Genomic DNA, 23,882 nt, shown 5'->3' on the forward strand with positions numbered 1-23,882 from the left:
CTCCTTACCCCCCTCAAGCTCCTTGAGACCCTCATGGGTGAGTAGCGCGCTCTATACATTTTTTGATTGATTGATTGATGTGTATATAGGTAGGTATACGTTCTTTTCAGATTTTGTCATAAAAAATACTCCCTTCAATCTTTGTTGCATCCCTCCTCTCTATGACTCATCTCAAACGTTTCTAACTACTACATATTCCCAACATCCTTGAAAACTTCAGCCTCCTTTTTTAGCCAAGTCACCTAGGTGGCCACTTACAAAAACAACTTACTACTTTCCCTTTCAAATCCATTCCAAACATTCTGCATGTACTCAGAATTCTATTAAACACACAGGAAATTAAGCGCCCAAACCCAAAACAATAAAAGGCAAATAAATAAATAAAAACGTATTCCTGATTTACTATCTATTACCTCAACTCTTGGGTTCCAGATTAGCATACTACCCACTGCAAAGTGTGTCAACTCCCCATCAGGGGTAGTAAGTGCTATATCAATACAATTTATAATTACATTATATAAATCTCATTTGCTGTTTTCTTATTTACTAAGATAGATTCAGAGCTAAAATGTCTGCCTGTGTCAAAAACAAAAGAAGTTGATACCACACAATTAAATGACAGCTTTAACACTGTCTTTGTTTGAGGTTAGCTTATTTCAGACTTCTCTTAAAGGGCAGTTCGGCTTGCTATAGGAAAATACCTCTCCTGCTCTCTGGAGGCTGCTATCAAGAGATGGGTCCAGGCATGGGGTGAAGAGAGATGGGACTAGGGTTACCACCTGACCAGTATTTCACTGGTTCCATTGGAATTTTCACTTTTGTGTCCGGCGCCTTAGTGAATGAAAACCAGCCATTAATGTGGATTTTTTGCCTGATTTAGAATCTGGATGGTGGGTTACTCCATCACAACCATGACAGATATCCCGTCCGTCATGTTACGCCCTCCATACGCTATTATGAGATCGGAATACAGCAGATGGGATATTCATCACATTTGTGACTTAGTAACCTCCTCCGCCAAACTCTAAATCAGGCCCTTTATTTTTTTATGCATCTTGTGGATGCTGTCATGCCCATCTTTACATCAGCATCTTTTGAAATTGTTGGTGATGAACATTATTTTAATGAAGAGCTGAGTTCTGACAAGTCTCTGCTTTAGAGTGTGCATCCCGGCTAATTAATACTCCTGTTTTTGAAAGCCAACAAGAATTGGGATGCTTGTTGGCTTAGTGCTCTTTTAACTTGCTGTGAGTGGTAACAACGCATTGCAAGTAATAAACTCAAAAACGTTTTGAACCTTTCCCATCCGCTACAGTGTGCTGTACAAACAAAAAACGATGACCAAAAGCAGGTTTTTAAAGGCCTCACTTTTAGTGTTAAGAGTAAGGAGTCTCAGTCTGCAGTTGTATGACACAATATTGTCTACAAAAATCTCATGACACAATAATACCGTGATCAAGACCCTGAAGGTCGAAACGCGTTGGTGTTTGTATGGTATCATTTCATATATTAAATGAAGATTTGTGCAATCCTGTGAGTGCCGCGTCTTTGACATAATTGTCAACTTGGTGTGAAGATTAATTGAAGGGAAAGGTCCTTCCCTCGTGTGGGCACCAACACAAAATAAGAGCGCCTCGTCTGGACCGTTTGAAGGTAAGCCTTGAGGCCAGATAGCCTGGAAGGGGCAGTTTGTAAATATCAGATAAATCAAATAAATATGTAGGGACCGCAGGGGAGCCCTTGAGGGCTCCCTCGTGGTCCCAGATAGCCTATAAAGGGCTAAAAATGTGTTTTTTTTAAAGCAAGCAAAAGCTCAGTGTGAAGGTTGCAGACCATCACACTGAACCCTCAGGGTTCAATTCCAGCGGGTCTTGCTTTCCTCTTTTTTATTTTATTTTTGAAGTACAAATTATTTTAATTTTTAAAAATGGAAGATACATTTTTTTACTGTACTGAAATATTTCATTCACATCAAAGCCTAAAAAACCCTCCATCTCTCTCTCTCTCTCTCTCTCTCTCTCTCTTTCAATCAATTTCTGCCACTCACACACCCACTCAGACACTTAAGCACCCACTCACAGACCCACTCAGACACTCATGCACCCACTCACAGACTCACCAGAGCCTCGTGCACCCACTAACAGCCCCTGTCAGACCCTCATGCACCCACTCACAGACCCACTCAGACAGTTACAGACAGTTACAAACCCACTCACAGACCCACTCAGACTCTCACACACCCACTCACACACCCACTCACAGCCTCATGCGCCCCCTCACAGACATGCACACACAGTGACGTACTCACTCACAGCCACTCTCACTCCCAGATACATAATCTCACACCTACTCTGACACCCAGAGAGGATGCGGTCAACTTCTGCTGCGCACAGCCAAAGGGCTGTGCACAGCATGGGTTTGGGTGGTTAGCAGGGTTGGCCGCAGGTTCTGGTTGCAGGCCAGGTCTCGCGGGCAACCTCTACTGCTTGTGTGCAAAGGCCGTGCATGGTGCAAGGTTGGGTGCTTATCGAGGTTGGGAGGTGGTTGGATTAACTATAGTAATGAAAAATACTATTCGTTAAAAAAACATAGAAATTCACTGAAAAAACAATGGTTACGGGGATGTTATAGTTAGGAAATAGAATTTTAAAAAATGTAGAAATTGACTTCAAAAAACCAAAGGTTACAAGGACATTATAGTTAGGCTCCCATTTTAAATGTACAAAACCATAGAAATTCACAGTTATAATTAAAGTTACCTCAAGCAACTATATCTTGTGCCCTAAGATAATTATAACTCGCACTTTAAGTGAATATATAAATTCCCTAGTGGCGACCACCACTAGGTGCTTATAGTTAGGACCTAGCGCTTGATTTATGAAAAGTTAGCGCCGCCTTTGAGGCATTTTTGATTTACAAATATATTTTGTACATTTGTGCCGCTTTTCTGTCAAAAAATGACGCAAAGGCGGTGCTAACTTTCCATGTATCAGGCCCTTAGTTTCTTTAGCATAAGGAATTTTTGTTTTGCTTATAACTTTGGCGCAGTTTGATGACTCTGAACGAAATTCTCAAAATGTATGCTTAGCTTAGTTCAACTTTTGTCTTTAAAGTTATGGGGTCATCTGTCAAGTGGGGGCTGGGAAAAAAGGTGGTCCCAAAATGCATTTTCCCATTCTTTTTTACATAGGTCCTTTAGACACGCCTATAGCCCAAACCGCTGAATGGAATTACGAGCAAATTTGGTAGTAAGCTAGAGTCTGTTCCTCAGATCACACTCTTTGTGATTTGGTGCAAATGCATTCAGTAGTTTCGGAGTGATGTAAGACCAAAAAAATATAGGTATATAGGGATGCGGATCCTCCATGGTTCCGGACCTGTGGTTCTGGATTTGCGAATCCAGGAGAAAAGCAAGGCCCTGATTGGTTGGTTGCAACCTAACAGAAACGTGGTTGCCATTTTGTTTGACGCATCGGCTTGGGGTGGGAAAAGGAGAGTGCAAAAACACATAAGGGATTAGGATCCAGGTATCCTGACCCCCTAGGACAGGTAGGGTAGTACCTTAGGGACCTCTTGTGGGCAAAAAAATTCCCACTTACTTTTTTTTGGTCAGATCCGTGGACCATTGTTCCACGAGTGGATCCTCAAATCCGGACCTGCAGTTCCAAAGGTGGAACCTTGGTTCCAGAGAAAAATTGAAAAACAAAACACCTATTGCATCCAACCTCATGATGCACATGGCTGAAGGCCGTGTGCAGCTTGGGTTTGGGTGCATGCAGGAGGGTTGGCTGACAGGCCTAGCTATATGCAGTGCCCTGCAGCCAAACCCTGCTGTACACGGCCGAAAGCCGTGCTCAGCGAGCATTTATTTAAGTCTGCGCATACTTAACTTATAGTTAGGTTCTGAATGTCCTTGCACAAAACCATAGATATTCAGCAGTTATAGTTATTGTTAATTCAAGTGTAGTGTAGCCATTTTTAATGTAGCTTTCTGCGCGTTTGCTTAAAGTATTAGGCCTCTGTGCACTTTGCCCTAGATGCATTTTATTTAGCCCTGCACTGTTATTTTACAATAACCAGTTTCACGGTCTTGTTTTATTTTCACACTGTTTAACTTACTTCAGCACTGAAGTTCTCAAACAATACATTCCTGCTCTCTCTGTGCTTCAGTCAAGGATACAGGGGGTCATTCTGACCCCGGCGGGCGGCGGGCACCGCCCGCCGGGCGGAGACCGCCAGAAGACCGCGCGGCGGTCAAATGACCGCGGCGGTCATTCTGACTTTTCCGCTGGGCGGGCGGGCGACCGCCAAAAGGCCGCCCGCCCGCCCAGTGGGAAAGCCCCAGCAACGATGAAGCCGGCTCCGAATGGAGCCGGCGGAGTTGCTGGTGTGCGACGGGTGCAGTGGCACCCGTCGCGATTTTCAGTGTCTGCTAGGCAGACACTGAAAATCATTATGGGGCCCTGTTAGGGGGCCCCTGCACTGCCCATGCAGGGGCCCCCAGGGGCCCCACGACACCCGTTCCCGCCATCCTGTTCCTGGCGGTTTTTACCGCCAGGACCAGGATGGCGGGAAGGGGGTTGGAATCCCCATGGCGGCGCTGCTTGCAGCGCCGCCGTGGAGGATTCTCTGGGGCAGGGGAAAACCGGCGGGAAACCACCGGTTCCCCTTTTCTGACCGCGGCTTTACCGCCGCGGTCAGAATTGCCCCTGAAGCACCGCCAGCCTATTGGCGGTGCTTCCTCCGTCCCCGGCCCTGGCGGTCCATGACCGCCAGGGTCGGAATGACCCCCACAGTCTGGTACATTGCCGATAGACGTGGTAGAAGTTTAGTCTTCAGGGTTCGTAGAAAGTACACATTCTTATGTAGGGACGTTTCTTAGAACACCGGCATGTTAGTTATAAAAACACGTTCTAGTCCTGGTAAAGGGAAGAGGGAGATTCCGACCAGGAACCCACAACTAGATGCTGACTGCCCTGTTGCGGATGCTGATCCAGATCACAGGCTTTTGCTCAGGTATGAGGGTTGATGTCCTCCCGGGGGAACCTGAAAGGCAGGCTTAGAGCTTCACATGCTGTGCTCAAAATATAACTTAGAGAGAGAACGTAATCTAGTTGCACTATGATAGCATTATTCTTATGTTTCACTCTCCTCGTTACTATTTCAATCCTACTGTGTTGTATGGTTCTGGTTATTGCGGCTCACGCCTTGTTATCTAAAATGCAGTTGTTTTATTAAACCAATCTTTAAAACTCAAACTGCCTTTGTCATTTATATATGAGACCGCACTTTGTACGAGAGAACTGGTTGTGACCTGAGTAACCACGACTTTCCTGGGAAGCGCTAAGATGTCATGCGCTCGGCTGCCCAATTGTCTCTTCCCTCTGGGAGAGATAAGGTACTGCTAGTTAGCCGGAGCACAACCTGGGGTGACCAGGGTCTTTCGCCGTGGGTCAGACTTAGTCCCCCACACTGTGAACGATCTTGCAGTCCAAAAATCCAGTAGTCTCATTAGGATAATGAGAGCCTACGCGACATGGCGCCGCCAACGTTTGGTCTGGCTCTAATTTTCGGGTCCGCCAGTTTCTCTCAGTCTCATATAATATAATGATCCCTCAGTTCCTTTAACGGAGACGTCTGTGGTTCTGAGAACTTTCACCACCTCGGTATAGGTAACCCTAATTACAGCGGATGGTTGTTCAAGCTTGAACCTTAAAAGGAAAGACCCCCGTCTTGGTGTGCCTTATCTGAACTCTTGTTGTTTTTTCAATGGCGAATCCCCAGGTAATACAAATAGCTCTTAACATGAGACAACTACTCACAGCACATTTGCTTGCACATGGTCTTACGATCCAGGGTGGTCCAGTCATGTTTGTGGTGGCCGCCCACGCAGTCTATAGAACAGAACTTTTTTACTCCTGAGTCACATTTCCAGCAGTTGATGGGAACACAAATACATTTCACACATATACAGTTGCGAACGCGCCTAGGCAGTACAGGGTGTACGCAGACCTAGAGATACCTCTATCTTATCAAGAACATAATAATTGGCTTGATGGCGCCCTACCCCATACAATATTACCGGTAAGGTTAGGTCCACTAAGTAATGATGGTCCAACCTGGCCTTTATTGGCCACATATACACCACATCCTGTGGTTGCTAATATGGCGGTGGCTGAAGTTCGTCGTTTATATACAGAATTAATGGCTACATATAGACGCTTAGTACAGTTTGTGATGCAGACACTAAATACAAATCCAGCGCATGCTGCTCCAGCACAACCACATGCAGTACCACCAGGTATAAACCCGGTTTCTGTGCACTCTATTATGGGTAAAGATCCAGCAAAATGGGAGGAGACTCCATTTTGGCTGGCACAAAAAATAAATACGCTGGAGGCGGTATTTCCCCATTCGGGACCTCAGGACAAACATAGAATACTAACTATGTGTTTACCATTTGGAATGGTTCCCACAGTGGAACATTGTAATACATGGGGTACGGTGTTTGCCGCGCTCTATACAACGGCACACGGTACACCGACATTGGCCAACCTACCGGAAGTGCTTAAACAAATTCAGGATGAATACAGGGCTGCCCCGGCCTTAGATTTAGGAATGCAACTGATGGGCAACTTTGCCACAGTTTCTTCAATAATCCTAAGTAATGTTAAAGGGAAAGCAGTTGCACTTGCAGTGCGCATGCGTCTTCGTGACGTCCCGCAACAAGATCAGGAGCGGGAACTGCCAAAAATAATAGCGGAAACATATTCCAGTATAATCGAGATAGCCTAGGGGCTAGACCACAAAAACCTAAATTTCAGGGAAAAATAAGTAAAAACGAAAATGCTAAACAGCAACCTGAGGGTAATAAGAAGCGCTTGGAGAAAAAACAACAAACACCTAAAAAAGAAAGGGGAGAATCTCCACGTACGGAGACCCCGCAGAATAGGTATAATCTCAAAAATAGGGATAATATAAAAACGCCTGATAGATGTCAATATACTGATACACGCCAATCTCGTTCCTTTCAGGACTCATCAGAAAAGAGAAATGAGAGAGGTGGGGGGGTCAGAGCGGAGAACAGAGTACGTGAAACCGAGACAGGAATCACAACGCTCTTCAGAGGTTTCTGTCAAGAAGGAAGAGAAACCTGTACAGCAAAAACAACAGTTTAAAAAGAAAAAAGTGGCAGCAGTCTCAGTTAGACATGCCACTCAGGAAGAGAGTTCTCTTGAAGAACAAGACATGGGCACTAGCACTGCTAGACAGTGCGGCAGAGGTCACAATAGTTCGCCGGAATCTTCTAGAGCATCTGGAGGTGAAAGCAACTGATGACTTCATACAAGTTGAAACAGCAGATATGCGTGTCTCGGAACCCAATAGGGTGTATACAGTGACTTTAAAATTGGAAGGAGACATTGAACGCACTATACATGCAATCTTTTGGGATCGTGTAGTCAAGATATGTGACATTTTGCTGGCTGAACAAGATTGGCTGCCTGATTTTGTCTGCACCTGCCCAGTTGGGGAGGAGGTTATTAAACCTTTGTTCTCGCCCCTTGTTCCAGGGGAACTCGCAGAGTCCTATTACATCAAATGGGCTCTAGCACAGGCACCTGCCTTATATAGAAATCACGTAGGGTGGGATAGGGATTCTCCATATCATGTAATTCCGATTAAAGGTGAACCTCAGCCACAACCGCAGTATCCTATAAAACATGAAGCAAGGGCACCGGTGAGGGAAATACTTACACAACTGGAATACCAGGAGGTGATTGAACCCTGTGTCTCACCGATGAATAATCCCTTATTACCTGAAGCTAAACCGGACCATTCATATAGAATAGTCTTAGACTACAGACATTTGAACGGACATACACGTACATATGCTATACAAAATTCACATAGCACCACACTGATGAACAACATTGTGGGGAAAAAATATAAAACGACTTTAGACATCTCGATTCTTCTGCCAGAATATAGCACCCGAAAGCAGGGATTTGACAAGCTTTAGCGCGTTCGGCTCTCAGAAAAATTCTGTCGTTTGCCTCAGGGATATAAGAACAGACCATGACTGTTTGCAGCTTGTGTGACTGAAATTCTACACAAGTTGGACCCTGAAGCATTGTCATATGTAGATGATATATATCTCATGGATGACGAGTTGCTGCAACATTTAAGACGAGTAGCCCGCATTGTTGTAGGATTTGCAAAAATTGGCTACAAATTTAACTTCAAAAAATCTAAAATTGCATTCCTCAGCGTCATATTCCTGCGATACGAGCTGTCAAATGAAGGTAAGAGCCTAGCGCCACAATTTTTAGAAAAGTGTGCACAATTACAACCACCTAATACGATTAAGAAACTCCAATCATTGTTGGGCTTTCTAAATTTTTGCAGAACATACATTCCTGATTGTGCTACATGCATAAAACCTTTATATGAATTCATCCGTCCTGATTTTTCAAGCAAATTCTGGACAATTGAACATACACATAATCTTTGGGAGTTACAAGCAGGTCTAATAGCTGCAAAACATTTACATACACGGGACAATAAGACGCATTTGGTCATCATTGTAATAGCTGGGGCCATTGGGTTTACGTATGTCACATTTAATGAAGGTGAGACAGTCCCGATTGGATACAAGCCTCACCTGTATTTGGCTGCTGAACAACGATTTGCACCCACAGAGAAAATTCTCACTGCTGTGCAGATGGCTGTTATTAAAGAAAGACCTCTTGCCCAGGGTAAACGCATTATTGTCGTTTCCCCTATCCCGGCCCTCGAGGCTGTTACAAAAGCTAGCGTTCCGAACGCAAAAGCACTCCACCCGCGATGGATACAATGGGCTACGTCTTTAACAGCCACTGATGTAGATTACATTTTTGACCCAAAATAACAAACTCAAGAATTTCTGCAATATGAATTTGAATATCCCGTTCCCGCTGACACATTGCCTATTGATCAATATCAAGTAGTCATGTACACCGATGGCTCTGCGCAACCGGCGGTTGGAATGAAACACCAATATTCAGCTGCATGTGTGGTAGTGAGCGGCCATATGGAGGGGGAGAAATTCTGCCCCAACATACTTATACACAGACCTTAGGGGAATGTACGGCACAATTGGCTGAGCTGAAGGCTCTACTGATGGCATTAGAACATACAGATCAGACGCAGTTTACACTGATTGTTTGTGATTCGTATTATTGTGTCCAGTCTTTTAATGAATACCTACATTACTGGCACTTGAATGGGTTCAGAGATTCGAAAGGCAACACCATAAAACACAGACTACTGTGGGGGAAGGTAGCTGACCTGAAGGAGACACTACCCAAAGTCCATGTTGTACATACACTTGGACACCAGCGCGTTGGAATACACGTTGCTGGGAATACTTTGGCTGATGAAGCCGCAAAGTCGGCAGTGGCGGTTGCCACTGTCGCTGCAGTGACTCGTTCGAGTTCCAAACCAGACACAGAGATTCTGGCTGCCATAAAAGCTACGGTTGATGGCACGCCTTATCCTAAAGGATTTCCTAATGAATACCAATACTTTATGGGAAGTATGCTGAACGCTGAGGTTAAAATTCCTAGCGTAGGCGTACGTGACATCCCCAATAAAGTTGTAAGACCACAATTGATTAAAGCAGCGCATGAGGGAGTGGCATCTGCACATGCTGGCGTGGCCGTCACAATTTTGCTATTACAGGCCCGTAACTGGTGGCCTGGTCTCTATAAAGAGACTAAGTAGTATGTCCTTTGTTGTGACATCTGTCAACAAATTAAAGTTTCAACAGCTAAGCGCCGCCGCAGACACCCCTCTTAATATCCAACAGACCATTACAATGTGTGTACTTGGATCATTGCGGTCCACTAACACCAGATAGTGCATACAAATATATACTAGTCGCTGTTGATTCTTGCTCCAGATTTGTGTGGGTGTGGCCACAGCGCTCGGCTGACGCTCGGACTGTTATTAAAGATTTGCGAGTCTATGTCGGTACATATGCAGTTGCGGCATTCCATTCGGACCAGGGCCCTGCTTTTGCCTCAAGGGCATTCAGGGACACCATGGCTTCGTTGGGGGTCCAGCTCCAGTACTCGTCTCCATTTCGTCCCGAGGGAAATTCTGTCGTGGAGCGATTAAACCGCGATTTAAAGCAATCCTTAACAGCCAGAGTCTTAGGTACGGGTCGTAGTTAACCCACCTGTATGGAGTTCAGAGAGCACTAAATAACCTGCCTAGAAGGTCCCTGGGGGGTTGTACTTCATATGAGTGCCTGTTCGGAACATGAATGTTTGTTCCGGATTTTGATGGTCCTGGTGTGGAGGTGGCAGAAACGCCTTTTGACATAAATGATCGTGTCACTGTTTTGCAGGAATTACAGCAGTTCCATGAAGATAATTCTTCTAAAAATGCTGCCTCCACAGGAATTAAGGATGTGCCAGTAACACCTACTGGCTGGATTCCCAGGGTTGGGGATCTTGTGCGTGAAAAGGTCGCAGTGAAGAAAGAATTTGGCCCTTCTTATCGAGCACCAGTCCTGTGTTGGGGATACACGGAACGAGAACTGTTATTCTACCCCCGTTGCCAGGTGCCAAAGAAAATCGCTTTGTTTCTATTGACAATGTCAAGTTACAACATGTGGCCGATTCTACACAGCAGACCAGGAGGAATGTCCAGTAGTTCACGAATCCCTCTCACTACTGGGGAAGATGTTCCGCTTCAAGTTATCTATACCAACACTGTTGCCTCTCCGAGCTTGGGGAGGGTGGATGATGATCTCGCATTGGTTCCACTAACAACCAATAACTTAGAAACCTTTGATCAAGTCCCCATGACCACTGACGTAATGGATGGTGCTATCTACAGTGTACCACCGCGGGAAACACCAACTCCTCCATTGAATACGGCAACACCTTTTGCACGAACTGCCTCTGGTTACTTTGCCAACAACGACGATGGTCTATCGGACTCGTTTGCCTCTTCGACTACTGACCTGTCAGTTCCACGTAAGCTGCTGTGTTGGCTTAAAGATACTTATTTAGTTTTTCCATGGAACTATCTGTGGCCCTTATTGACTATGCTAGCATTTTTTCTTTGGATAGGGTTTGTAATTACTTTTTTTCTGTTAATACATGGTCATTTTCTTCCTGAGAGATCAGCGGTTGAACAGGTGGAGGAGGTGTTGAAGCCACATTTTTCATCACATAGGGTTCGAAGAGACTTGTCCTTTGTGAACATTTCTGCAGTGCCAATTCCGGATGGGATTGTGTGGGATAAAGTAATGTTTGATATATACGGTCCCACTGAGATAATTCAAATACCGTATGTCCTAAAGTTATCTATGAATGATGTAGTAATACCGGGCATTGTATCTGGTGATTGGGATGTGAAGACAATTGATTCCATGATGACTGAATTACAATATTATACTGTCTATGAAAATGAAGACGTTTACCAGTTTAAAGACAATTATGGTGACATGTTTTGCTATAATTATTATGGGCACCATTTTATACACAAAGCAAGTAGTCCGAAAACGATATTTGACTATACGCAATGGGAGCATTGCCAAATCCCCCGCAAGGGATTTCTAAAACTTATTCTGACAAATTTCCGTATTTTTATGGGCATCATCAAATTAATGCTAAGTCATATTATTTTAGGTTAACTCCGTCCAAAGATAGACAAATGTTGTTGACTAATACAAAATTCATATACTCAGATTCTTTTGTTTCCCGACTGTCAATTGAAGGGTACGAATATTGGTCAAATAATGTTGATTTGAAAAGTGTTTGGGGATCAAAATATTGGCAAACAAAGGGTAGAGAAACGTTGTTTAGAGCATGTCTCATTCCCGTCCAAATGATTTTTTAAAATGAAACAGTACTACAGAAATACATAAATGCCACTTTTAGTGAGCTTACAGACTGGGTCCAGAATGGTACATTTAACACTTCATTGACACGTCCGGGCGGGTGGTTATTGTGGTCTATAGACACCAACGGGTGTCATCAACGTTTTGGGACCTCCTCGGGGGGTTTCCAGACAAGTAGGTCAGACCCTCGCTATATATCACCAGAACATGCTGAAATAATTACTACATATAGGGGGTAATTCTGACTCCCGCCGGGCGCGGTCACCGCGCGCCCGGCGGGAGCTGCCAAAATACCGTACCGCGGTCGGAAGACCGCAGCGGGTATTTTGAGTTTTCCCCTGGGCTGGCGGGCGGCCTTCAAAAGGCCGCCCGCCAGCCCAGGGGAAAACGACCTTCCCACCATGAAGCCGGCTCGTAATCGAGCCGGCGGAGTGGGAAGGTGCGACGGGTGCTACTGCACCCGTCGCGTATTTCACTGTCTGCTATGCAGACAGTGAAATACAAGCGGGCCCTCTTACGGGGGCCCCTGCAGTGCCCATGCCATTGGCATGGGCACTGCAGGGGCCCCCAGGGGCCCCGCGACACCCCCTACCGCCATCCTGTTCCTGGCGGGCGAACCGCCAGGAACAGGATGGCGGTAGGGGGTGTCAGAATCCCCAAGGCGGCGCAGTTTGCTGCGCCGCCTTGGAGGATTCTGACGGGCAGCGGAAAACCGGCGGGAGACCGCCGGTTTTCCTGCACTGACCGCGGCCAAAGCGCCGCGGTCAGAATGCCCTGCGGGGCACCGCCGGTCTGTCGGCGGTGCTCCCGCCGACCCTGGCGGTCTGAGACCGCCGGGGTCAGAATGACCCCCATAGTGTGGGAAAATTGTGCCAACAATGGTTAAAATCATCCTCGCTAGATGCAGTTAAGACACATCTCACTCTCCTGTCTAATAACACTGACTTATAAGATTTTTTGTCACCACGTAGGAAGCGTTTCTTGTATGAAGTATACAATGAAATATGGAAACTTTCCCAGCAGGAGGCTGCAGCCCGGTTAAGGCAGATACATCAGGAAAATTTGAAAAAGGCATTAGCTGTTGTGGATAATGGAATTCACACCTTGTCCGACCGAATATATACGATTAACAACATTGTTTCTTCTGCATTATACGATATGTCTTCTTTATATCATGGACAAAGTCAGACCAGGTCCATTATGCAGTTGGGTTGGACACTTCAGACATTGAGGGTGGGTCGCGTTCCGTGGCAGCACATCAGTGCCAGGGAGATATTTTTTTCCTTTAATTTAACGCGACAACAAGAACTAATGGCTAAGAAGGAGGCAACTTATGTCATGCTCAACATTGAAAAATTAGAAAGATTGCCTTTTACCGTGGCCGAGATCCCCTCTGCAGAGTGGTGATACACGGGGTTATTAATCTGCCTATTTCTACGTTACAGTTCACTTCTTGTTTGAAACATGTTCTGGTAGGCAGATATGAGAAGTTGGGAGATAGTTATATCCATGAGGTGTGGGGGCTTCCCTTCTTGTACAAATGCCTCAATGGCATGAAAGAGGTCTTTCTTAGTGGTAGTGAATGCGAGACTTCAGTCAGCCATTCGATGATTTGTTATCAGCTGTCCTTGCATGGGGCATGTAATGCCTCGGTTGCGAACCTGGCTTGCTATCTGAAGGGAGTTCCGGTCCCCTTGATCAAACGCACATTCCAGGTGCTTTCAAACGGCAGCTACGTCCTCCTCAATAGTAAAGACTGTTGTGTCATGCGGGCAGGAATAGTTTACGTTGTTTCGGTCACTAAGGTCATTACTTGCTGCGGGAGTGTGTTGTTCCCCCCCACTAAATTAAGGGAGGTAGCAGATATCTGGCCTCACATTGCTACTTCCAAGGTGAATTTCGACAAGGTAAGTAGACTAAAGGCTTTATTGTTTCAGAAGCATGTGGCCTTTACATCTGCACGCGAGACCTACACACTTCAGGTGGCAAGATCATCAGCAGAAATACAGTCCCTGTTAAATACCAACTTTCCAAGCCACTTTGGTGAACTCGTGGGACGTATATTTAATGCGTCCAGCACGGCTGGATTAGCAAATTTTTTCAAAACCGTTGGTGTTGGTTTCGTTCACACCTTTTCTTCCATATTCGGTTTAATAACTTTGGCTATTCATTCAATTTTCGGAAGCATTTTGGGGGGATTTCCGATAACTTTGGCTTTATTAGCCAGTGTTTTGCTGTTGCTGTTGTTTTTCCGCCATGGCTGCCCCGCCACAGAAAGGACGATTGTGGGCACTCCCATCAGCACAGATGTGTCGTGAACGCATGATGCAGCACTTTGGAGCAACACTCCTGGAACATTTGGAGTGTGACTGGTCTCTGTCATTCAGACCGGTTTTGGATTGTGTGCAGCCCGTGTTTCGGTGCCGTTGGTGAGATTTGGAACATGCACTAGACATCTGCCTCTCACAGCAACGCCCCCAGTGGTTGATGCTGATCTGTTGATGTTCCCGATGAGGGCTCATTACCAGACATGCGTTCTGCGGCTGCGTTTGCTTCGTGAGGCTGATTACGAGATGCCCATCCTGGAGGAAGTTGATATTAACTCTTTTTACGGGCTCTGCACGGGATGCTGCCTTGGTTGACACTGGGGCTTTGGAACACACCTGCTCCTTGATGGTCTTTGGCTTGGATTTTCCGGTTTTGTCATCTGCCAAAGTGGAGAACCTCCTGCTTTCCACGACCACTGTTTGAATTGAATCTAGTCTAAATTGACACTGTTATATGAATTTGGCGTTTGGCCGCATGCTAATTTTTAAATTGAGGATTAATGAGCTTTGGTGTCCTCTTGACTTGTTGATATTCTATAGGGTTTTAATGATCTTTTAGCTTAGGGCATTTTTAGCTTCGGCTTAAACCACTTCCTACCGTCAAGGGGAGGGTGTAGTGTAGCCATTTTTAATGTAGCTTTCTGCACGTTTGCTTAAAGTATTAGGCCTCTGTTCACTTTGCCCTAGATGCATTTTATTTAGCCTCGCACTGTTATTTTACAATAACCAGTATCACGGTCTTGTTTTATTTTCTTCTATCACACTGTTTAACTTACTTCAGCACTGAAGTTCTCAAACAATACATTCTTGCTCGCTCTGTGCTTCAGTCAAGGATACAGTCTGGTACATTGCCGATAGACGTGGTAGAAGTTTAGTCTTCAGGGTTCGTAGAAAGTACACATTCTTACATAGGGACGTTTCTTAGAACACCCGCATGTTAGTTAAAAAAAAACACTTTCTAGTCCTGGTAAAGGGAAGAGGGAGATTCCGACCAGGAACCCACAACTAGATGCTGACTGCCCTGTTGCAGATGCTGATACAGATCACAGGCTTATGCTCAGGTATGAGGGTTGATGTCCTCCCGGGGGAACCTGAAAAGCAGGCTTAGAGCTTCACATGCTGTGCTCAAAATATAACTTAGAGAGAGAACGTAATCTAGTTGCACTATGATAGCATTATTCTTATGTTTCACTCTCCTCGTTACTATTTCAATCCTACTGTGTTGTATGGTTCTGGTTATTGCGGCTCACGCCTTGTTATCTAAAATGCAGTCGTTTTATTAAACCAATCTTTAAAACTCAAACTGCCTTTGTCATTTATATATGAGACCGCACATTGTACAAGAGAACTGGTTGTGACCTGAGTGACCATGACTTCCCTGGGAAGCACTAAGATGTCATGAGCTCGGTTGCCCAATTGTCTTTTCCCTCTGGGAGAGATAAGGTACTCCTAGTTAGCCGGAGCACAACCCGGATTTGGGGTGACAAGGTTCCTTCGCCGTGGGTCAGACTTAGTCCCCCACACTGTGAACGATCTTGCCGCCCAAAAATCCAGTAGTCTCATTAGGATACTGAGAGCCTACGCGACACAAGTAACTATAACTCGCGACCTAAGGTAACTATAACTTGCACCTACGCCATGCACAGCTAATTACTCCTCATATTACATCATTAATGACAACGGCTATGGCATCATTGATATTATTACTGCAACATTTGTAATAAAATTATTGTTGAGAAAACTGTGCATGGCGGTGGTGCAAGTTAGCGTTAGCTTATGGCGCAAATGGAGACACTTGTGGCCTACTGGTAAGGCGCTTGGACTGTTACTCAGTAGATTAAAGGTACAAATCCTGGTATCTCATGGTAGTGTGTCTGTATATTTACTAGTGCTTTGAATGTTAAACATCCCTAGTGATAGAACATTTATGTATTTTTCCTACCAAAATCTTTGGATTGAATGTCATAGAGATGTCTGGAAACTATCCGGGGGCTTTGTTGAAAACAAGCGCTGGATACCACACTTCTTTTTTTAATTTGCCATTATTTTGCAGCAAAATCTTTTTGAAAAACGCTTTTTTGTCCAGTTGGGGTACCAGGAGGACACGAGCACCAAGCTAGGGGGTTAGGGTATTCCTACCCTGCACCCTTTTCTTTTGTTTTCAAAGGCCGTGGTTGACTGCTTAATAGGGTTTTGAGTGCAGGGCCTGCACCCAACCCACATTGTGCACGCATGAAGGGCATGTATGGTGCCAGGTTGGGTGCTTATAGGGAGACGGCTGCAGTGCATATATATATATATATAAACCTGTAGTTATCATTAGAATTGTATTTCTGAAGGAAATGTCTTTTTTGTGTTGCTAATAACTTTTGTTCCATTTGATGAATCGCCACATGGAACATTTCGGGGTGATCCGTCATGTGGAAGCTGAATAAACAGGGGGTCCCAAAACACTTTTTCCCCATTCATTTTTCCATAGGAATTTTAGACACAGCCACAGCCCAAACTGCTGAACAGATTTACACCAAATTTGGGAGAAAGCTAGATCTTGGTACAGAAAGAGTGCTTATTGTGTTTTGGTGTAAATCTGTTCAGTAGCTTAGAAGAATTTAAAGTTCAAATAGTTCTGTATATCACGTTGGATGGACTCCCAAGTGAACATAAGCAACTATTCCTCTCAAATGCAATCAAAAGCAGGGAAAGTGTTACAGTTTGGAGGGGTTAGGTTTACTATTTCCACTCCAATCTGAGACTCAGTAGGGAAAGTGTTGGACTTTGGAGGGGGTTGAGTTACTGTTCCTACTGTAACATATACAAAAGCAGAAAAAGTGCCTGATTTTTTTATTTTCGGGTGAGATTTACAACTCCCAGTCCAAATGTAGAAATAGTAGGAAAGTGTTGGACTTTGGAGGGGTTTGATGCCCTACTTGATCTCCAACGTAAGCCAAAGTAGGGAAAAAGTTGGACTTTGGAGGGGTGAAATTTACTATTTCCACTCTAAATGGAACAATAGTAGGGAAAGTACTGAACTTTGGAGGAGTTCGATTTCATATACTCACTTCAATCATGGCAACAAATAAGTAAAGCATTGGACTTTAACCCCTTCGCTGCCAGGCCTTTTCCCACTCAGGTGCCAGGCCTTTTTTGGGCTATTTGGGGCAGTTTCCGCTTAGGCCCTCATACATTTTTGTCCACATAAGCTACCAACACCAAATTTGCATCATTCTTTTCCAACATCCTAGGAATTCTAGAGGTACCCAGAGTTTGTGGGTTTCCCTGAAGGACACCAAGAAATTAGTCAAAATACAGCGAATTTTTTTTTTTTTTCAAACAAATGGGAAAAAGGGCTTCAGAAGAAGGGTTGTGGTCTTTCCCTGAAAATCTGAAAATGGCATCAACAAAGGGTTTGCGGTGCTGAAATCACCAGCTTTCCAGCTTTCAGGAACAGATAGACTTGAATCAGAAATACACATTGTTCAACACAATTTTGGCATTTTACTGGGATATACCCCTTTTTTACTATTTTTTGTGCTTTCAGCCTCCTTTCAGTTAGTGACAGAAATGGGTGTGAAACCAATGCTGGCTCCAGTAAAGCTAAACATTTCTGAAAAGTAGACAAACTTTTCAATTCTGAAAGGGGCAATTTGTGTAGATCCTACAAGATTTTCCTACAGAAAATAACAGTTGAAATAAAAAAATATTGAAATTGAGGTGAAAACTACAGCCATTTTTCTTCATGTTTTACTCTGTAACTTTTTACTGTGATGTCAGATTTTATAAAGCAATATACCGTTATGTCTGCTGGACTCTTTTGGTTGTGGGGATATATAGGGCTTGTAGGTTCATCAAGAACCCTAGGTACCCAGTGCCAATAAATGAGCTGCACTGTGCAATGGGTTTTCATTTTATACCAGGAAGAGTGACAAATAGGTATCCAGAAAACCTTTGTATTTTCAAAATGGGTACAAGATAAGGTGTTGAGAAGCAGTGGTTATTTGCACATCTCCGAAATCTGGGGACGCCATACTAGCGTTTGAACTGCAGGGCTTTTCTCACATAGACGTCTTTTTTACACAGTGTCTTACATTTGGAAGGAAAAATGTAGAGAAACACAAGGGGCAATAACACTTGTTCTGCTATTCTGTGTTCCCACAAGTCTCCCGATAAAAATGGTACCTCAATTGCGTGGTTAGGCCTAATGCCCATGACAGGAAATGCAACAAGGACACATCACATTTTCAAAAAGAAAACTGATGTGTTTTTTGGAAAGTGCCTAGCTGTAGATTTTAGCCTCTAGCTCAGCCGACACCTATGGAAACATACAAAACCTGTACATTTTTTAAAACTATACACCTAGGGGAATTCAGAATGGGGTGACTTGTGGGGCTCTCATCAGGTTCTCTTACCCAGAATCCTCTGCAAACCTTAACATTGTACAAAAAAACACTTTTTCCTCATATTTCAGTAACAGATAGTTCTGGAATTTGAGAGGCGCCACAAATTTCCTCCTACCCAGCATTCCCCTAAGTCTCCCAATAAAAATGGTACCACACTTGTGTTTGTAGGCCTAGTGCCTGCGACAGGAAATGCCCAAAAACACAACGTTGACAAATCACATTTTCTCAAAGAAAACATTTTCTCCACGGTTTACTCTTTTTCCTGCGATGTCAAAGCAATATGCCTTTACATCTGATGGACTCTTCTGGTTGCGGGGATAGGTGGGCCTTGTAGGTTCATCGAGATCCCCTGGAACACAGAGGCAATAAATGAGCTGCACCTTGCAATGGGTTTTCATTCCATACTGGGTATACAGCAATTCAATAGCTGAAATATAAAGAGTGAAAAATAGGTTTCAAGAAAACCTTTGTATTTCCAAATTGGGCACAGGATAAGGTAATGAGAAGCAGTGGTTATTTACACATCTCCAAATTCTGGGGTCCCCAATATTAGGATGTGAATTACAGTGCATTTCTTAAATAGATGTCTTTTTTACACACTGTCTTACATTGGGAAGGAAAAAATGTTGAGAAAAACAAGGGGCAATAACACTTGTTCTTCTATTGTGTTTTCCCCCAAGTCTCCCGATAACAATGGTGCCTCACTTGTGTGGGTAGGCCTAGTACATGCGACAGGAAACGTAACATGGACACATCACATTTTTACACTGAAATCTGACGTGTTTTGGCAAAGTGCCTAGCTGTGGATTTTGGCCTCTAGCTCAGCCGGCACCTAGGGAAATCTACCAAATCTGTGCATTTTTTTAAACTAGACACCTAGGGGAATCCATGATGGTGTGACTTGTGGGGGTCTCACCAGGTTCTGTTACCCACAATCATTTGCAAACCTCAAAATTTGGCAAAAAAACACTTTTTGCTCACAGAAATTTCTGGAATCTGAGAGGAGCTACAAATTTCCTCCCACCCAGCGTTCCCCATAGTCTCCCGATAAAAATGATACCTCACTTGTGTGGGTGTCCCAGGGGCCTGTAACAGAAAAAGACCAAAAAACTCTAGATATTGAGGGGATAGCACATCAAGTTGATAAGCACATATTTTTATTTTATACATCTTTAGCCTGACTCTGCTTTGTGGACCCACACAAGTGAGGTATCATTTTACTTGGGAGACTTTGGGGAACGCTGGGTGGTAGGAAATTTGAGCTTGAGCAGTGATCCTACAAAGAAAGGTGATGAAAATATGCTTTTTTAAGCAGGTTTTGAGGTTTGCAGAGGAGTCTGGGAAAGAAAATGTTGGGGATCCATGCAAGCCACACCTTCCTGGACTCCTTGGGGTGTCTAGTTTAAAAATATGTCTGGGTTTGGCAGGTTTCCCTAGATTAAGGCCGCACCTGGGACCAAAAACGCAGGTGCCCCTCCCAAACACAGGTTTGTAAGAGATCATTTTGATGTGTCCACATACTTTTGTGATGTTCCTAACACAAAAATTGTGAAGAAAATGCACTTAGGTTATGTTAAAAAGACCCCTCACCCACCAACCAAGTTGGTGGCATGCATCTTCATCGGGGTCCCACCTGAGACACCTAACATGTTACGGGTGTGCTGCGACGCCTGATTACAGTTGAGCAGGTTTTGTCATTTTTACGCAGTCTGGTTGGATTTGGCATGAGGGTGAGTGATGGTTCAGTAGATCAAATGTTATTAACAAGAGATTTCACAAAAATTAAATGCACTGTTAAGAACAGAAAGGCCAAAAAAACGAACCAATGACTCCCAGCACGTGAGCAGTAAAACCGCAACAAGGCACCAACCGCTTTACAGTGCATTCACACACCTTTCAAACATGACATGCGCAAGACCATTCACGCCGCCAGCCACAGGCCCAGTGCATCACAACACTTGCATCGACAGACAGTGCCACTCAAGGGCCCATCACTTTCAGACGTCCACATGCCTGATACAGCAATCGCACCAGCTGATGGGAGTGTGCAGACCAGCACACCGCCAGCCAATCGCCACTCCATTCACAACGCCAGCTAAGCACCACTCCACGCACACCACCAGCAAAACACCACTCCACACACCACCAGCCAAGTGCCTCTCCACACACACCACCAGCCTAGCGCTACTCCACGCACACCACCAGCCAAGCACCACTCCACGCACACCACCAGCCAAGCACGACTCCATGCACACCGCAAGCGAAGTGCCACTCCAAGCACAATGCCAGCCAAGCACCACCCCACACACACCACCAGCCAAGCGTCACTCCACACACACCGTCAGCCAAGTGCCACTCCACGCAAGCCGCCACCCAAGCACCAGTCCATGCACACTACCATCACTGTTTTTCCTTTTTAAACAACGAAGAAACCACTAACTAATTATAAATAAGTACAAAACTACAAATACAAAAGCTCTAACTGAATACATGACAGTAATGCCAACAGTGAAACTGAACATATGAAAATATAAAACAGCAGTTTACGCTCACAGTACTTCCCGGTAATTCTTCTGTGTGTGGTAACTCCTAAAACAGCCTGCCACACACAGCCCAGGCTCTGAAGGACAGTCCAGGCAGTGCATCCAGCTTTCCCTCTGGATACCTCTTCAGGCACAGACTCTACATTTCTTAGCGAGAAAGTCTTTTTTGGAAGTGGGAAGAATCAGGAAAGTGGCGATCTTTCAATCTAGCCACATTATCCACAACTGCTACTTTAGGAACTCTTACATGATCCACCATAATAAGGCTCTCTATCACTGACTCGTGAAATTTAACAAATTTCATTCCTTGACTCAGGGGAACAATCCTTAAACACAATAAAAGCATTAAAAGTTGCTAGATTGAACAAATGAATAGCCAACTTTTTATACCACACGTAAGACTTATGAACAGCAGTGTAGGGTTCCAACCTCTGTTCTACTCTATCAACACCACCCATGTGCTTATTGTAATCTAAAATGCACACAGGTTTGTGTAGTTCAGCAACTTGACCCCAAACATCCACAGGTAAAGTACTCTCATCATGGATGGTAGTTAGCATGTACACATCCCTCCTGTCTACAAATTTCTGGGCTAGCAGCTCACCATTCCGCAAGGCACTGCACTGTCCCGTCTCAAAGTTTTACAGACAAGCTCCTTTGGATAGCCTTTCCGATTAGAGCGGATTGTGCCACAAAGCAACAGTGTCCACTCTGAACAACTCCTTGAACAACTGAACTCCAGTGTAGAAGTTATCTACATACAAATGGTGACCTTTGTTAAACAGTCGTCTACCAAGTTCCCACACAATTGTCTTGCTAACTCCAAAAGTGGGCGGACAACCAGGGGGGTCAATACTGGAATCCCTACCAGTGTAGACCCAGAAATTATAAACATATCCTGTACTACTTTCAGACAGCATATACAATTTAATTCCATACCGTGCCCTCTTGCTAGGAATGTACTGCCTAAAAACCAAACGACCCTTGAACAGGACCAAAGACTCATCTACACTTATTTCTTCGCCTAGCGCATAGACCTTTGAAAACCGATCTACAAAATGATCAAGGACAGGCCTAATCTTAAAAAGACGGTCACAATTGGGGTGATCTTGTGGCAAGGCTAAAACATTGTCAACAAAATGCAGCATCTGAAGAAGAAGCAAATACTGATTATGAGTCATCATTGCAGGCAATAAAGCTGTTGCCATTAAGGGACTAGTAGAACAATAAGAAGCCAGTGACGGCTTCCTTATCAACCCTATCAAAAAAGTCAAACCTAAGAACTTTTTTATCTCTTTCAAATTTGTGGGAATCCAATGGGTAGCTATAGACTGAGGCCTAGGTCTAGCAGAGTTGTCCCTCACATACTGATCTGCATACAAATTAGTCTGCTCAACAATCTCTTCCAAAAATACATCGTCCATAAGCAACTCAAAGAAATTGACAGGCAAAAAGTTTTCCATATTTTCTCTACACCCTGGGAGACTAGTAAAGACAGGCAACTGTGGCTTCTCCATGTTTGGGGCAACCCAGGTGTCAGGTCTTCCAATGGGAAGCCTTTCAGTCGCTGGCTGCTGCACCATTGGCACATTGATGTCCTACTCGAAAACAGGCCCTTCATCTGCACTGAGAGTGGCTTCCTCATCAGAAGACTCCTCTTGGACAGCAATCTCACTACCAGAATCTCTCTCTTCCTCACTCTGCCTGAGATGCAGAGTGTTTCTCATAATTATGGTCAGAAGATGACTCAAAAAGCATACCAACAACCTGCTGAGCGGTCACTCGGCGGCTAGCCATGATCCTTTCTAAGAAGTGTAACATGACAAATGCGCCAGCAACAAAAAGCACTGTCTAAAATAAGTAATAAACAAAGTGTGACTTTATCACAAAGATTTATGTACTCAAAAACTGTATCACTCACTTGTCTGAAAAAGCTAGACTCACCAGCAACTAATCTGCACAGACACAGCAATCACCAATGTTATCCCACTAAAAAGAAAAAAGAAAAGCATATTAGACATAAGACAACACAAATATCACTGTGCACAAATCTAAGGACAATTTCACACACAATGCTGCATTTAGTACACCACCTACAAACATGTCATTCATTCATGGCAACAATACTAATTTGGAGTAAATTTACTTACCTAAAACATGCAACTACACAAACCACAGGTCAACCACTGCCAAAACTAGCCACAGCAAAAAAAGCAAAAGCTTTGAACTAGAACAAAAAAGAGAAATAAAGTGTTATAAACACAAATGCAAATACAGAAACACCCCGCCACCAAACATTTAGAAATTTTCCCTGTTGTCTTGTGGTCCCTGGGGAAGATGGGCCTAAAAAAACTATGCTGATCTGCCCCCAATACTGTGCTGAATACTTTGCCCAAGGGACTACCCCTCCACACAAAGCTCACACCCAAGATCCCTGGTGCGAATTGGATTCTGCCACCCCTGGGGGCAGATGGTCCTAAAAAAAAAAAAAAGGGCGATCTGCCCCCAAGGGGGGCAGAACTGACCAAAAGTGTTTCTTCCACTTTGGGGGGCGACCCGTGCCCAAGGGGCCACCCCCACACCAAAATAAACAAACAGCAACAGTTCCCTGGTGCCATTGTGGCTTCCCGCCCCCCTGGGGGCAGATCGGCTTAAAATAATGAGGTGATCTGCCCCCGGAGGGGCAGAAATGGCATAAAAGATTATCCCCCCTTGGGGGAGC

The sequence above is a fragment of the Pleurodeles waltl genome, chromosome 1_2 (genome assembly GCF_031143425.1).
Source record: "Pleurodeles waltl isolate 20211129_DDA chromosome 1_2, aPleWal1.hap1.20221129, whole genome shotgun sequence".
Classification (NCBI taxonomy): Eukaryota; Metazoa; Chordata; class Amphibia; order Caudata; family Salamandridae; genus Pleurodeles; species Pleurodeles waltl.